This window comes from Phascolarctos cinereus, unplaced genomic scaffold, assembly GCF_003287225.1.
Source record: "Phascolarctos cinereus isolate Bilbo 61053 unplaced genomic scaffold, phaCin_HiC Scaffold_5;HRSCAF=322, whole genome shotgun sequence".
NCBI classification, from domain to species: Eukaryota; Metazoa; Chordata; class Mammalia; order Diprotodontia; family Phascolarctidae; genus Phascolarctos; species Phascolarctos cinereus.
In genome coordinates this window covers 141,642,997-141,660,326 of record NW_027555958.1, presented here as the reverse complement: position 1 = coordinate 141,660,326, position 17,330 = coordinate 141,642,997, and the positions used below count along the sequence as shown (strand labels likewise).

The window sequence follows — 17,330 nt, the reverse complement described above, 5'->3', positions numbered from 1 at the left end:
ATGTAGCCCCAACCTCTCCTGCAAATCTTAGCTTAACCATACAGGAACAAGATGGATGTTCAATAATAAGAGTTTGAAAAGATTTTAGAAAGAAAATGAGAACTGAAGAGATTATTTGTTTCTCCAACAATCCAAACAACAGAAAGGCAGGAGGACTGAATCAATGCAGCAGTCAGGAACAGCAACATTAAAAACTAGTAGGAAACTTCTTTCTGAATGTATACAAGGAGACAGGAGTGAAGGCAGAAATCTGGTAGAGGTAACAGTGAAGGGTTAATGGGGGCCATTATGGACAAGATCTGGTGACACACTGCCTAAGGGTAAATGCTTCTTTTGTAGGACTACATTACAATATGGAAGGTATATAAAAGGGAGGGAGGGGAGCAGGGGGATAGAGAGGATTGAGTGAAGTGCCAGGATCTAATCAACAGCTAGTAAAGAGTTGAATGTAAATCCTGTGGTCTCAGAAAGAGAAGAGCCTACAATGGAGTGGGGGAGGAGGAGGAGGGAAATGGTGAAAAGGGGGGAAAGGAAGGAAGTCTTACTTTGGAGGGGAGAGGAGAGTTTCACTGATGAATAGATATGAAGACCTTCCCATTGGATGAGGCCTGGGGGATTTGTCCCCTGAAAAATCTACTTGTCCTGGGAGAGGGGGAGGTGGAACCTCTGTGGGACAAGTGGCACCAAGAATGGGAAAGTAAGAGCCCAGGGAAGGGATTTCCAGGCAAATGCAGGAAAAAAAGGTTAACAAGAGAAAGTAGAGATAAGTGGGAGGTTGGGATTGGGGGGGGCAAGGCCCTACCATGGGGTATTGTCCTTTCTGACACTTACAATAATTGGCTTTGTTCTGGGAGTGGGGAATAATGGAGAAGGGGAATATGTGTGGTAAACCTTACAAGACAGTGGCAGAAAGCACTTAGAGGGGAGAACCTAGACCGGATACCATGGAAACCTTGATTACATGAAGAATAAAGAGAAAAGAAAGAGAGAGAGAGAGAGAGAGAGAGAGAGAGAGAGAGAGAGAGAGAGAGAGAGAGAGAGAGAGAACAGATAATTACAGGAGTCATGAATCAGATAATGAGGGTCTAGAGTAAACAGAAAGAAAAGATAGATAATGAAGAGGGAGAGAAATCCTTTTTGTAAAGAGGCACAAAAAAAGAAATTTTAAAAACTCATGGGTAGGACTAGCTGAAGGAGAGGAAGGGAGAATATATTTGACTAAGAGGAAAAAAGTTGGGGAAGAAATATATACCAGATAAAAGCAGTAGAAAACAGAGACCAAGAAGAGGACATCAAGGGTGAAAAGAAAAGCGACAATAGGAACAGGGCCACTTAAAAAAAAATAAAGTAACTGAAGGAACAGACTACTGTGTTTACAGCAAAAGAGGAAAAAAAATTAACTTGGAATAAAAACAATTTTAAAAACAGATGGAGGAAAATATAAACCTCACAATTTTAAATGTGAATGGATTTAAAGAATCCAATAAAATGTAAAAGAGTGACAGATTGGATGAGAAAACAAAAACCTACAATCTGTTGCTTATAAGAAACACATTTAAAAAACAAAGACATACAAAATAAAACTGAAGGGATATAAAAAAAAATGTAGTATGCAACAAACGGATTCCTCAAAGCAGGAGTTGCCATCATGCTATTAGACAAAGCAAAAACAAACATTCAAAAATAAAATGGAATAAACAAGGAAGTTGTATTATACTGAAAAGAATCATAGAAAACATATCAATATCAGTTATAAATTTAAATGCTCCAAATACTTTCACATCCAAGTTCATAAAGGAAACATTATTTGAGCTTCAAGAAGACATAGATGATAACAAAATAGTGACAGAACACGTCAACATCCCTTTATCAGTTTTGATTAAGTCTAACAGAAAGATAAACAAAAAGGGAAATATGGAACAAAGAGATCACTGGTAACCTTTGAGAGAATACTTTTGGTTGAGTTGTGGGTTGGAATCTTGATTGCAAGCATTTGAGAAGTGAATAGATCATGATAAATTGGTATGTAGTGTTGGTTTTTTTCTAGGAGTTTGGAAAGGAATGAGAGGTAAGATATCACATTCTTGACAGGATGGTAAGGATTAGGGAGACCTGGACATTCTTGTAGGGGGTGGGAAGGAACCAGTAACTAGGAAAAGACTAAAGATGAGAGAGAGAAGAACAAGTCGTGCAGAAGAAAGGAGGAAATTGGGGTAAGGCCACAAGTAGTTGATTGTGGCCCTAAATAACTCTTGACTCCTAGCATGTCTATGGGCCAGTAGTCGTGGCCCTTTTCAAATTATCTTGGTAATTTCACTTAGCAAAGAAGTGGGATTTTTTCCCCTAAACTCCATTGTGCCCCTGGTTGCTATCAACTCAAGAGCAAGACTCAAGAAAGGGTCAGGTGAGTTGGTAAACTTTGCCCTATTTCCCACCAACAAGCAAAATGACTGCATTTCTTACAATCGTTTGTTGAGTCAAATCAACTACAAGCATTGGTGTTGCATAGCCTGAGGGCATGTACAGTGCAAAGTGTGTATGCTTTGTGTTCAGAGCCAAGGCTGCAGGGAAGATATGGATGTCATTTGGGCAAGTGCTACCAGAAACATCTCAGATTTATCACATGTTGGATTTTTAATTAATTTTTGGCCATTGCACATTCAGAAATGTTTTATTGTTGCCAAATTTTTCTCAACCCCTTATGGGGTTGCTACTCACAGTTTAAGAAGGGCTGATTTCAATCATAAGGCCTTAGATTTACTTCTGGAAGGGACATTAGCAGTCATCCAGTCTGTCATAAATGAAATTTGCAGTAACTGAGGAAATAAAGGTTTGATCTTCTGAGCATATCAATTTATTGGCAAGGTAAGCAGTTGCACAACACATTGGAGTTCGGCCCTCCCAGAATGCACTGGACCTTGAATACAGATTTTATACATTATAAGAAAACAATAAACAGGATATAAACCAAGATGCAAGATTAAGTAATCTAACTTCTTATTGGAGGAATGATTAGGGCTTTCTGAGTCATGAGGGGGAGAGTGAGTTTCAAGGTTTTCCCAGAGTTGGGAGGGGTAAAGCAGAAAATGAAATCTCAGTGTCAAAATGGAGTCAGTTTTATAAGATGGAGTAAGTTTAGTTCACACAATTCCTACAATTCCCCCCTTTGATCCCTGGTGGGAGAAGCCCACCCTATCCCTCCATGGATCATTTATCTATAAACCAGATTTATAGTTTTTTATACGTTCATCATCAGAATTACATACTGTGGAGGGGTCCCCTGAACATATTTTCTTGAGTTGCCATATTTTCCAGGATGAAGCCCTCTTGAGCTAACATAATTTGCTACTTTCAACCCTAACTAAACTCTTAGTGTGCCCTTAAAGTTGAATCAGCTATAAACCTGGCTCCAGCCAGTCTACCCCAGACTGATAAACTGTTTGTACAGCTGGGACCCTTTCAGATAAGCAGAACATTCTCTATGGTCCTACAGTTCCAAACCCTCCTACTCCCTCTTATTATCCCTCCCCTAGTGTTCCTTTCCTACTCCCATGCCACTCCCATTTGGGAGGGGATCACCCTCCATTTCTCCCATGAGACCTTCCCTTTTTGCTGTAACCCATAAATACCCAAGGCTCTGTCTGCCTGTCTTGTGGATTCCTTTGTACTTGGTACAAGGAGTTCCCGCATGCATGTGCCCTTTTTCTTGAAATAAATGAAGTTATTACTCATGTCTTGTGGAGTTGTGACTTTTGGTTAATAGTACCAAGAAAAGACCATTAGGAATCACCTTCTTTCATAGCTTAGTACAACAGCTATAATAATGATCATCAATATTAAATAACATCAGGTTTCCTTGAATTCTAGTAACCTACTCCCAATGTCTGCTTAGTCAGCACATTTCATCTTGAGTCCTAGATATCCCATGTAGTCATCTGGTCCTTGGAAATATCTTCTTTTGGACATTCTGGAGCAGGTCTCATTCTCAGAACAGCTCTGAAGGCTTTGCTTCTTTGGTTTCAAGTCCCTTGTAGAGATTCTTAGGTGATTCTACTAAAATCTGCCAGTAACAAGAATCAATATAATTTAGTATGACCTCCTAAATTTGGTGAAAACCAGCTCAAACCTTATGGTCCTGATCCTATTAACAACAGAGCTATGAGAAGAACATCAAATTAGGAACCCACAATTCATCTGAAACTTCAGAGTTTCAGTTTTCATATACCACTTGCAGTTTCTGTCTTGCTTTAAACCTTGTACTTGATATAAACAATTCTGTCAACAGGATGAAGAAAGAATCTAAAAAACAAATCCATGAAGCCCTGACTTAGGAAATGAGGCCCTCTGTTTCTTAAATCAGATACTTCAAAAGCGGAAAATGATTTAACTTTATAATTATTAATGCAATTTTATACGTAAAATCTTTAATCCAGTTTTGAGAACTTATTACTAAAACATACTCAAAGTCTGAATTTCCCATTAGAAATATTTGGAAGTCAATTACACATGTACTACCCCCTCCTCCAATTTCATAAATGAGGAAACTGAGGCAAGAAAGGTTAAATGACTTATTCAAGATCACATACATAGTAAGTGATGGGGAAAGGATTTGAACCAAGGTTTTTCTGCCTCTAAATTCAGGATTCTTTCTATTGTAATTTACTCCCTCCATGTCTCCTCCTGTATTCTATTACAAAGGGGGGGAAATAGCAGTGTAGAGGAAATTCAGTATATTAAGTAAAAATAACCAGTTAATTCTGGGATTGTGGGAGATGTGACTATAAAGTAACAAACCTAATTTTAAAATAAGTGCACCCAAAGGTTCCTATCCAACTGAGCATTATGCCTTTCAAAATATTCATCTCAGGAGGCTATACAATCATTCCAGTGATGCTTCCATTACTTACAATATTTTCAGACCTGCTCTTTGGGAATCACTTTCAGAATTTGCTGACTATTATTCTGAATATCCTGAGTGGAGGCAAATTTCATTATTTAAGGATGGACTTGATTTCAATAGAGGGTAAAGTCGTTTGGAGCCAAGTATGTTCAAGGCACAAGTCTGACAGTATCAATCCCTGTTCAGAAACCTCCAGTAGCTCCCTAGTGCTTCCAGGATAAAAGAGAAATATTTAGCCTCATATATAGGGCCCACTGCAATCTGGATCCAAGTGACCCTTCCAGGTTTATTCTATATTACTATACTTAGCATATTCTACCTTCCAATATGGAGCAGCTAGATGGTTTAGTGGATAGAGCATTGGGCGTGGAGTCAAAAAGACCTGAATTCAAGTTTGACCTCAAACCCTTACTAGCTATGTGACCCTGGGAAAGTCACTTAACCTCTATTTGCTTCAGTTTCCTCAACTTTTAAATAAGGATAATAATAGCACCTACCTCCCAGGGTTGTTGTGAAGACTAATCAAAAGAATATTTACAAGAGCTTGACAGTGCCTAGCATGTGGGAGGTGCTTCGTAGATGCTTCCTTTCTTCCTTTCAGTTCAAATAGAGTCCTAGATGTTTCCTGAACTCGACATTTAAACTCTCACTTCCATGTGTTTGTTTCAACCAGGCATGCACAACCTGTGGCCTGCCAAAGGTTTTCTGGTGGCCCACAAAATATGTAGAAGAAAACCTTCTACATTTTTCACAGGTCTCTCAAAATCCTTTGGCAGGCCGCAGGTTGTGCAGGCCTGGTTTCAACTATCACCTATCTCTGGAATGTACTTCTTTTTCGTCTTGGCCTTTCATAATCTATATCTTTTTTCAAGGTTCATAGCAGGCATCATTTCCTCTGTACAAAGCCTTTCCTGACCCCCACCCCTCTCCCATTTTTAATGCTGGTTCTGTACTCAAGTTACATAGGTTAGGCATTTCTAGTCTACTCATTTTATTCCTAATCAATTAGCAAACATTTCTTAAGCACTTACTTTGTGCAAGGTACTGTGTGGAGTGCTGGGAATACCAAGAAAGTAAAAAATGTGGTCCCTACCCTCAAGGAGTCTACATTCTAATAGGAGAGGCAACATGCAAGCAACTAAGTTCATACAAGTTAGTGTAAATAGAAAGTAATTGCCAAGGGAAGGCACTAACCATGAAGAGAAACAGAAAGGACTCTTGCAAACAGTGAGATTTGAGCTTAGTCTTAAAAGAAGCCAGGGAAGCCAGGAGATAGAGGTGAGAGGGAGAGCATCCCTGGCCTGGAGGACAGCCAGTAAAAAGCTGTGGAGTCAGGAGATAGAATGAGCAACAAGTCTAGTGTGGCTGAATTGTATGGTGTGTGGAGGAGAGTATAGCATGAGGAGAATAGAAACGTAGGAAGGGACTATCTTTTGAATGGCTTCAAAAGCTAAACAGAAGATTTTATGTTTATCCTGGAGGTAATAGGAAGCCTTTGGAGTTTATTGAGTAGGGGGATGACTTGGTGAGATTGGTGCTATAGGAACTTTATTAAGTAAAAATAATCAGTTAATTCTGGGATTGTGGGAGATGTGACTATAAAGTAACAAACCTAATTTTAAAATAAGTGCACCCAAAGGTTCCTATCCAACTGAGCATTATGCCTTTCAAAATATTCATCTCAGGAGGCTATACATTCATTCTGAGTGGAGGATGAACTGAAGTTGGGAGAGACTTGAGGCAGTGAGTTCAGTCAGAAGGCTATTCAAATAGTCCAGGTACGTGGTAGTGAGAGGCTGTAAGTGGAGCAAAGTCACAGATTGGATACATGGAATGAGTTGAGAATGACACTGAAGTTGTGAGCCCAAGTAACTGGGAGGAAAGTGGTACTCTTGACAGCAATAGGAGAGCATTTGTATTAGATGTGTTGAATCTGAGTTGCCTAATTTGAGAAAGAAACATGCAGGCCAGGTGGGAGACGAGTAAAGAACAAGCTCCGTTTACTAATCTGAGGGTTAGGGTTTTTATATCTTTGACTCACGGGAATATGACCCAAAGTAATAGTAAGTAAAGCAACAAAGTTTACATGTCTTTACCAACAAGCAACACCACGAATTTTTCTCATGCGAATACTAACCAAAGTAACAGCAAGTACATTTCTCATGGCAACATTATCCTTGCCATTTCCTTATCTCATGGGAACATTAACCAAGGAATTATCCTGTCCATTTTCTCTATTCCTTGCAATCTCCAAGAGCATCCTGTTCTCAAGAGACAGAACAAGAGGGTGGGAAGCCAACATACCTGAATTATGTAGCCATCGGATATAGGACAGACTACAGGTAAAACCTGGCCTGAATCCTCTGACTCTTCAGAGCTGGCCCTTTACAGAGATCTTCCTTGAAACTTATTACCTTGGAGAGCTCTCTGGGGCATTGAGAGTTTACATAACTTGGCCAGGCCTACGTAGCAAGAATATGTCAGATGTGAAACTTGAACCCAAGTCTTTGTGACTTTGAAGCTAGCTTTTTATTCACTATATCATGGTACCTCTCTAAGGCATGCTAGGAAAAGTCATCTATTGGAGACAGACTATAGTGTGCTTGTCTGCCAATATCTTCTTTTGTACCTCCAGTGGAAGAGTTCCTGCCTTAACAGTGATCAGGCCTTTTCCTACGACCCTCCTTATCCTCCTTATGGCTCTTGGGTCTGGATCTTTGAATGTCCTACCATCCTGTGACCTTTTAGTCCAACTTTTTTATTTTACAGATGGAGAAAATGAGGCCAAGGGAGGTTAGGTAAAAAGCCTAGGGTCATAAATATCATAAGCATCAGAGTGAAATTTCAGCCTAGACCCTCTGACAGTGGTCTTTCTCCTATACCACAGCGTTCTAACAAGCCACTTTACAGATAATGAAACTAAGTCCTAGAGAGTTTAATCAAGTTGCCCAAATAGCAGCCAGTACTCTCATCACTAGTAGATGCTCAGTAAATGTTTGTCTAATGAATGATGATAACCCCAAAAGGTAAATGTTTAAGGAGATGATAAAGGGAAGATGTTGAAGCTGTCAGAATACTGCCTAATCTTGGAGGTCAAGGGGATGAAGTTTTGAATACATAGTGTGGGCAACATAAAAATCTGTCCTATTTTCTTTTGCAGTCTGGAAGCAGAAATATTTTGCAGTGTGCTATGATCCAGTCTGAACCTTTGGGATATTAGCTTGGTGCTTCACATTCTGTTGCTCTGAGTCGGGCTTGCCCTTGTCTTTTCCCTTCTGTTCTTTGAATTTTTTTTCCTTGCCAGCTAAGTGTTGGCATCCCTGCCATTAAGTACTGTTGAATATCATACTCTCGTGTGAGCCATGGTGGAAAGCTGTGCAATAAAACAAGAGTCCAAGACTGTGAACTATTTTCTTCTCATTACTTTGAACTATTTTTAACTAGAGAAAATGAAGACCAATTTTATATGCACTAATCAAGCTTTTTTGCTAAGAGTTGAAGAAAATCCCATCTCAGAGTTGCAGCCTCAGCAAGTTTCAGCAGGGCTGTTTTTAAATATATTTGGCTGTGATGAAGGCAGATTCATTTCCCTGTGGTCCTTATCTGTCTGAAAATAGCAAGTATTAAATATGCTAGTCTTTGCATCTAGAATATAAAATCTTGCTGCCTTTCTGTGAGATCTCATCACCACTAGGTTTTGCCAAATCAGTCAACTGAGACTGAATTTTTAGGTCACCTTGACTGAAGTTTCTTATTAATATGTCAAACATAATTCTGAGGTTCTGGTAGCATACCACAATTTCTCTAGGGATAGAGATGGGAAAGGCCTATAACATAATGATATGATATAACATCTCCAGCATTACCAAGCTGAAATTCTTTTAATTTTCATCCAGGAGGGACCTTCTTTAGAATGAAAATATATTCCAACAAATGCAACTGAATCATAGTACTCCTGGCCATCTGAGATAGAAATGAGCCCAGAAATTATTATAACTCGGTTTAAAAAAAAACTTTCTCCCTGAATTTGCTCTTCCTCTTAATTTCATTTCTTTTGTCTTTGGCACCATTGTTCATCCAGTCTCTCATGTTTGAAACTTTGAGGTTGACTCTTACCTCTTTTTCACTTCTCATATCCAATCAATGACACTAAGGGTTATAGTTTTCATCTCTAGAATATCTCATGTCTATCTTCTCTATCCCCACTGTCACCACTCTATTATAAGTTCTCATTACCACCTGTCATGTTGTTGTTGTTGTTATTGCTGTTGTTGAGTCATGTCTGACTCTTTTGACCTCATTTGGGGTTTTCTTGCCAAAGATACTGGAATGGTTTGTCATTTCCTTCTGCAGCTCGTTTTATGGCTGAAGAAACTGAGGCAAACAGGGTTAAATGATTTGCTCAGGGTCACACAGCTGGTAAGTTTCTGAGGCCAGATTTAAACTCAGCTCTTTCTGATTCCAGGTGTGGTGCTTTATCTACTGTGCCACCTAGCTACCCTACCACCTATCTAGACTACTGCAATAGTTTCCTAACAGGTCTTTCCACTTCCATTCTTCCCCCCTTTCTAGTCTGCCTTTTATTTAATCTTACTTATGCTCAAAACATTTTAGTGGCTTCCAGCATCTACAGATCAAATGAGATAATGTACATAAAAAAGACTTTGCAACATGAACTTGCTGTATAATGGTGAGCTGTTATTATTACTAAGTAGAATTCAAACTCCTCTGCCTGTGGCCCTCTAAAATCTGTTGTCATGCTATTATACCCTTTAAAATTTAAAATTTTAATTTTTCAATTATACTAGGAGGATTGGAATTTAAGAATACCTTAAAGGACCAAACTGCATCAGTTGATGCAGAGCATTTGCACATGCAAGAGATAGTAAGACAAAATTTTTTATTTCAAAGCAAAATTATAATGTTTGTAATTCTTAATGTACATTTGCACAGATAGAAGAAATTATAGCAAATTATAGTAAAATTATAAAAAACATTTTAAAATTCTTGCATCAACTAATGCAATTAACAATCCTGGTCCTTTTCTTCTTCCAACCCCAACTCTCATTTAAAAGAAAAAAAAATCTTTGTAACAAATATGTAAATTCAATCGAAACAAATTTCTGCATTGTCCTTGGCCAAAAGGTAGGTATTATTCTGCAGCTTGAATCTATCACCACTCTGTTAGAATATGGATAACGTATTTCATTATCAATGCCTTTGAACTGTAATTGGTCACTGTATCTACCGAAGATCTTTAATCTTTCGAAGTTGTTTGTCTTTGCAATGTTGTTATATTATAAATTATTCTCCTGGTTCTATTTATTTTACTTTTTACAGAAGTCTTCCCAGGTTTACCTCAACCAACCTGTTTGTCATTTCTTATAGTAAAATGGTATTCTATTCCATTCATATACCATAATTTGTTCAGCCATTCCTCTGATGATAACTCCCCTTAGTTTCCTTTTTTTTAGACTACAGAAAGAACTATGATGAATATTTTTTGGCTCAATATTTTAAGGGCTCTTTTCCTCTTTCTTTGATCTTTTTGGGACATAGGTTTAGTAGAGCTATCATGAGGTCAGTGGATATACACATTTTAATGACTTTTTATTTACAATTCCAGATTACTTTTCAGAATGATTGTTACCAAGTCACAGCTCCTACAGTGTGCATCAATGTACCTGTTTTTCTGCAGTTCCTCCAACATTTGTAATTTTTTAAAATTGTCTTTGCCAATCTGACAAGTGTGAGGTGAAACCTGAGTAGTTTTAACTTAAATTCATTTCATTATTAGTGGTTTGGATTTTTTTTTCATATGGTTGTTGATAGCTTGAATTTCCTCTTTTGAGAACTGCCTGTTCATGTTCTTGACCATTTATCAATTTTGTTGAATGACTCATCTAAAACTGAATCAATTCCTTTGGAATTGGAAATACCTTTATCAGAGAAACTTGCTACAAAGATTCCACCCACCTTCTCAGTTAACTATTTTCCATTTAATTTTAGCTGCAATGGTTTTGATTGTGTAAAACTTTTCTGTTTTATGTCGTCAAAAGTGTCCATTTTATCTTTGACGAGCCTCTGTTTTTGTATAGTCATGAACTCTTCCCTTCAAATAGAAGTGAAAGGGCATTTCTCCTTAATTCCTCTAATTGTTTATGATATGAACTTTTATATGTAGGTTATGTATACATTTATAGCAAATGTTGTTTATGGTGTGAGGTGTTGGTTTAAACTTACATGGAAGTCTACCTTTCTAACTGTGGGTAGCTAGGGACAGGATTATATATATTATATAGGGAGGAACAAATCCTATGGAAAAGATAGAAGTTCAAGGGGAGCCATTCCAAGGCTGTCCAGAAGGTAGAATTTTCAAGCTCTGATAAAGACTGGTACTCTCTTAGTTCAAGTTCAATGTTGAAAGAAAATGAAGCATTTGTAGGCCATTCAATAGTTAGTGAAAGAAGGTTTACTTAGTTATAGCACAGAAAAGATATTCAACAAGGATACAGTGTGGGATATGGGGTCTGAGGACATCTTAAGAGTACTGATTTCATGTGGGTAGGCATTTTTATATCCTTATGAGACCAAGAAACCACATCAGCATGACTAGAGGGTACTAGGAAGTGACTTTAAGGAAGTGCATCTTGAGCTTCAATATCCTGAGGGCAATCAAGTCCCAGGGACAGCTTTGTTGTCACTTTTTAGGAAACAAACCAAGTAACCCATGTTGGGGGGGGAAGGAGGAGAGGGAGTGGTGGTAGATAGTGATCCTATCAACAGAAGGGAGAGTCAGAACGTGAGTAATAGAGGAAAATAAGGGGAGGGAAAGACTGAAAATTCTCAAGAGGAAGAAAATTCAAAGACCTTGAGCGTGAGCAGATAAACCAATAGGGAAGACATTAATGGCAAAAGGAAATATGTCCTCCAGATCTAGTAAATAAGTTTAGGCATCTATGAATAAATATTGTAAAAAAAATAAAAATTTTGAAAAAAGCATGGAACCAAACATACTGTTACTGAGTGTCTTAAAAGAGAAATGAAAATTGTGAGAGCAGAATTTATGGCCTACACAACAGAAATAATTGGCAGAATATCTAATTTCTCTCTCCTCTATGCTCCAGCCAACATGGTCTATACTCTACCCTCTCTACTCTGAACAAATTCTAAACTCTTCCACTTCTGTGTTTTTGCTCCCAACATTTCTTGTTATTTCCTTCTATCTCTTAACTCACTTGTTGGATTTCCACCCAGCTTTTAAAGTCCAAAGCAAATAGTGCCTGATTTATGAAGGTTTCCTCAACCCTGTGGTTAATAATGACCTTCTCCTTTGAGACCCACATAGCACCCTTTTCCAGAACTTTATAATGCACTTATCATTCGACATTCTGTACTATCTATAATTCTATGTGTCTCATCCTAATAATAGACTATAAGGTTATAGTGGATAGGAGCCATGTTTTATTTAAATTTTGTATCTTCTAAACAGTGTAGAGCTTACAGGGCTCCCTTCATAGCAAACATTTGGTGTTTGTCAAATGAAGGGATGAATGAATAATTCTCATTAACTTGCTATGACTTTGGGTAAGCTGATTAATGTCTCTGAGCACCTTTGTTTCCTCATATGTGAAATTAAGATTTTAGAGTAGATAAACTTTAAGCTTCCTTCCAAGCTGAAAATTCTATGATTTTTACCTTATGTTATTTTTGTATGGCATGCTTTTTGTTGTTTTATTCTAGTCTTTCCTTAGAGGTTGAATTTGATTTCCATAGTACTGAAAGCATTCTACCTTTCCCCATGCCTCTCCTCTTTCTTTATGGGGCATGACTCTGACTTAGTATTTAGAGAAATTATGGGGGTTTTCCCCCTTCTGTTTGTTACCTGAAATATAATGGACTCAGTTCTTCCCTCTGAGATAAGGTACTATAGGATGTTAGGCATGTGTACTGGTAGATGCAACAGAAAGAAAAACCATAATGTCTAGTACATATGACAAGCTTAACAAATGCTTATGGATTGTCTGATTGGTTTTCCTGCCAAAGATTCTTAATCTGTGGTCCCTGAACTTTAAAAAAATTTTGATAATTATTTCAACATGACATAATTATTTACCTTTGCAATCATTTTTATTTTTATGTATTTAAAAACATCATTTTAAAAAGGGATTCATAGACTTTACCAGATGGCCAAAGGAGTCCTTGACATAAAAAAAGTTAAGAACCCTTACTTTAAACACCTTTCTACTAGTTCCCTTCCAAGACTCTAGCACTTATATATATCCTAATGGAAATACCAGGCTAAGTAACTACTTCCCATGTCATCTGATCCCACAATGGGAAGAAAAATGGAAAGAACTTTCTTTCTTTCCTACAAATACTTTTCTTCTTTGCCTTTCACAACCCCCAAACATCCTAACCTCCAAGAATCCACATTCTATGCTCTGGTGTATAAGTATTCCATTTTCCCCCAGGTAAAATTTTCATTGTGCTGTTTCTATGTCACATATATTTTTCTATTCAGTACCTACTTTCACAGTTTTATGGGAGCTCCTCCACTCCCTGACCCCATACTCAAAATATAAAGTCTTTGTTGGATATCTTCAGAAATAGAAGCTAACTAGCCAAGCACCTCCATATACATCTTTTCACTCTTTCTTTGATTTTCCCTAATAAAGTCTTGCTCTGATATTACACTGTGGTATGGAGATGATTCTGGGCTCTTAAAGGTTATGCCAGTGGAGCAGATGTCTAGAAGGTCCTACCAAGTTTGAAAGGTTTTAAATGTCAACCCAGTGATGGACTGTATATCTACCACAAGAGGACTAGTCCAGCTAATTTATGAGAAGAGTATCACCAGGTTGGCTCCAGGGTAATAAAATTTCAGCCCTGGCAACTTAGGAAAATAATAAGACACAGAAAAAGACAAATGGGTACAGTGTATGGAAACTTAGCCTTGAAGTCAGGAAGAGCTGGGTTCCTGCTCCATCTCTGACACATACTGCCTCTGTGATCTTGGGCAAGTCACTTAACCTCTTGGTGCCTGAGGCAATTGGCTAAGAGTATCAGTTCCTGAACAACTGCCAATCTGATCTGGGAGAGGGAGTTTCCTCTCCAGGGAGTTCTCCACATCAATAAAGACATAGGTCTAGGGAAAAAATGGTATGGAGAGGTTGTGATCCATATTCTATGCTGAAGAAATCATGGACAATTGAAGTATATTTTGACTACAGAGGTAAACACTGCCAAGTCTTATTTTTGGACTATCCTTTCTGGCACGTGTTACATAAAATATTCACAATGTTTTTCCATATAGGCTTTTTAGAACTTATTTTTAAAATTAAAATTAAAAAATACGTTAAATATATATTAAACATGAATATATTAAAATAAATTTTATATATATATATACATACACACTTCTTCCCTTCTGTTTAAAAATAAAGAAGACATTGGAGGTCCTAGCTTAATACAAGCTTCCATGTACCCATCAAGGTAGTCTTAGCATATTAGTTTCCTTCTAATTATCTCAGTCCACAGTTGGATATTTAAGAGGAAAATTGCAAGCAGGATACCTTGTAGTACCTAGACTTCCTTATGTTCCCTTTATCCTATTTGGAGTTGCAGAGTCTATGTATTTAAAACAATTAGCCTGTGATAAAACCCTAAATTCAATTTGGACAACAGGTTTTCTTAACAGTTTATGTTGATGTTTTAAAAATTATGACATTTTGATTTCCTTCTTATGGAGGATGCTTCCCTCTGCCACACACTGAATAAGTAACAGCTCTTCTCTATGTGATACCACTCATAGGACCACAGATGCAAAGCTGGAAGGGACTGGCTGGGAGGCCATCTACACTGACCTTTTTTAAGAAGAGGAAACTAATGCTCAGGGAAATAAAGTCACACAGGTAATTAAATGTTGGAGGTGTTTGCCCTAACCTTTAAAGTCCAGGTCATAAAAAAGGAGATTTGGCCTGAGGTCAGGGTATAGCAGGGGACAAAAGTAATAACAATTCAGGCTGCATTATATGAGACAATAAAGACATAGAGTCTTCCAAAATGCTTTCTGTTCGAATATTATAGATACTTAAAAGGTATACTTAGACCTAAAAAGAAGGCATCCAGAAAAAGTAATATTATTGTTTTATTGAAACTGCTTTCCTTTCTATTAAGGAATCCTTGAAAAACCTAAAATATTTACAAAAGAAAAAATAAGGTTCAAGATATACATATACACACACACACACACACACATATATATGCACATGCACACACACACACACACACACACACACACACACACACACACACACATATATATATATATATATATAGACATGTACATATATAGGCATATACACATGCATACGCACACATATGCCTTCTGAAATATCTTGAAAAAGACAAATTCGAAGTGTAGTCAAGTGAATTAAACAAATGTTAGTTTCTACTTTGTGCAGGCACTGTGCCAGGTTCTGAGAACACAAAGACAAAAGCAAAAGTTCTTGTCTTCGAAGAGCTACATTCTACTGAACTTGGAGACAGGAACCTGCGTTCAAATCCTGACTCTACCTCTAACCAGCACTGTGATCATGGACAAGTTATATTTTCTCTGGGCCTCACTTTCCTCATCTATAAAACAAGAGAGTAAAACTAAAGCTCTTGTAAACTCTAAAATTTGATGAGTAACCAGAGCTGTCCCAATTTGGGTGGAATTACCAGGGCCATCTCTAAAAGATACAGGGCTAGTGAAAACCATAATTGTGATCACCTCTACATTTTCCTTTTTTTCCTTTTTAATAGCATTTTATTTTCTCTGATTACATGTAAAGACAATTTTTAAATGTTCATTTTAACATTCATTCAATTTCCATATTAGTCATGTTGTGATAGAAAAAACAGACCAAAAAGAAAAAAAAACCATGAAAAAGATAAAAAAGTGAAAATAGTATGCTTCCATCTGCATTCAGACCCCATCAGTTCTTTCTCTGGATGTAGATAGCATTTTTCATCATGAGTCCTTTGGAATTATCTTGGATCATTCCTATAACATTTTCGTATAAGTGATACCACATTAAAATGAATATTATGATCCTGGAAGAGGAAAGAGACACAAAACACTACACTGAAAGGCTTGTGTTCACTGGGTGAGTGTAAATGTGTATAGAATGAGTGCTCTCATCCCTTTACTCTGGTGATGGTGGGTTGCTTGTACCAAAGGTTAGTAGAAGCATAGTATAATCCCATTCAATGCAATAAGCATTTTATTTAACTTATTATATGCAAAGCACTGTGCCAAATGCTGGGAATGTAATGATTTAAAATAGGATAATTCTTGCTTCAAGGAGCTTATATTTTGCTAGGAGATAATATTTGTGTAAAAAGTGGTGCCTCATACCCCTCAATACCATTTAATGTAACTAACATTTTATATGTATGTATATATATTACCAATAACATATAGGTATATCAATTTGGAAATTATCTGCATAGAAATAGTTGGGTTATATGATCTGCAAAGTTATCTTCCAGCTCTGGATGTTATAAATAAAATGATTTTCTTTTTAAAAAAATCTGTCACTATGTTGTAACTTTTTGTTTGAACTTTAAAATACTAGAGGACTGATTTCAATTGGTCAGTTGCTGAATTCCATAAATCTAATTCAATTTTTTTTAGAATTTGTTTAAACATCACATATTGATGTTTAAACCAGATTTAATATAAAGGCCTCTGCTCCCATCCCATGACACATCTTCATTATCCTTTAAAGCTTCTCTCCTGTGCTACCTTATCAATGAAGCCTTTTGAGCTTCTTGAGGGCATGGACTATCTCGCCTCTTTTTTGTATCCTTAGTGCTTAGCACAGTGCCTGGGACATAGTAGGTCCTTAATAAATGTTTATTGACTGACTTACTATGAGGATTCCCCAACTATCTTCTTCACTTAGAAATGCCTTTTCCTTCCTTGGACCTCATATGCTATTTTATACTTGTCTTAAGCACTTCACATTCAATTTACTCCAAAAGTCATGTGCCACATTGCCTTATAGATTGAAGTCTGTGAAAAGACCCTACAGGCCTTACCTAATCTTTGGAAACCCCCTTGGACTTAGCAATTAAAGTTTGTTGCATTAAATTTTGCAAAATCATTTTCTTACAGGTGAAAAGCTGGCAAAAGTACTAGAACAAATGAATTTTTGGTTATTCAATCTGTTCCTTCTGGTGAATCAAAATGTGGCATACTAGAGGGTGAAAAACATTAAATAATTTCAAAATTGAAATAAAATCTTGAGACATATGTTTCATCATCCTATTGTTTCATGTATTAAATCTGTCATTTCCATTTCAGGACATTTCAAGTTATTCAGGATATGGAGAAGTAACTTCCTTGGCACAGTATCTCAATAGCATCTTCTGCCATGGA

The 17,330-nt window shown here is 37.2% G+C and overlaps 1 long non-coding RNA gene across 2 annotated transcripts in view; it reads right to left on the bottom strand.

Moving 5' to 3' along the window:
- Positions 1-1,780: 1,780 nt before the first annotated feature.
- Positions 1,781-17,330, bottom strand: part of LOC110197608 (uncharacterized) — a 29,969-nt gene continuing 14,419 nt past the window's right edge. Inside the window, exon 4 of one of the 2 annotated variants that reach the window (XR_002321534.2) lies at positions 1,781-4,060. This is a non-coding gene — a long non-coding RNA (uncharacterized LOC110197608). Of the gene's footprint in view, positions 4,061-15,692; positions 16,001-17,330 lie in introns of those variants that run through there. The other variant, XR_002321535.2, reaches the window with a different exon arrangement.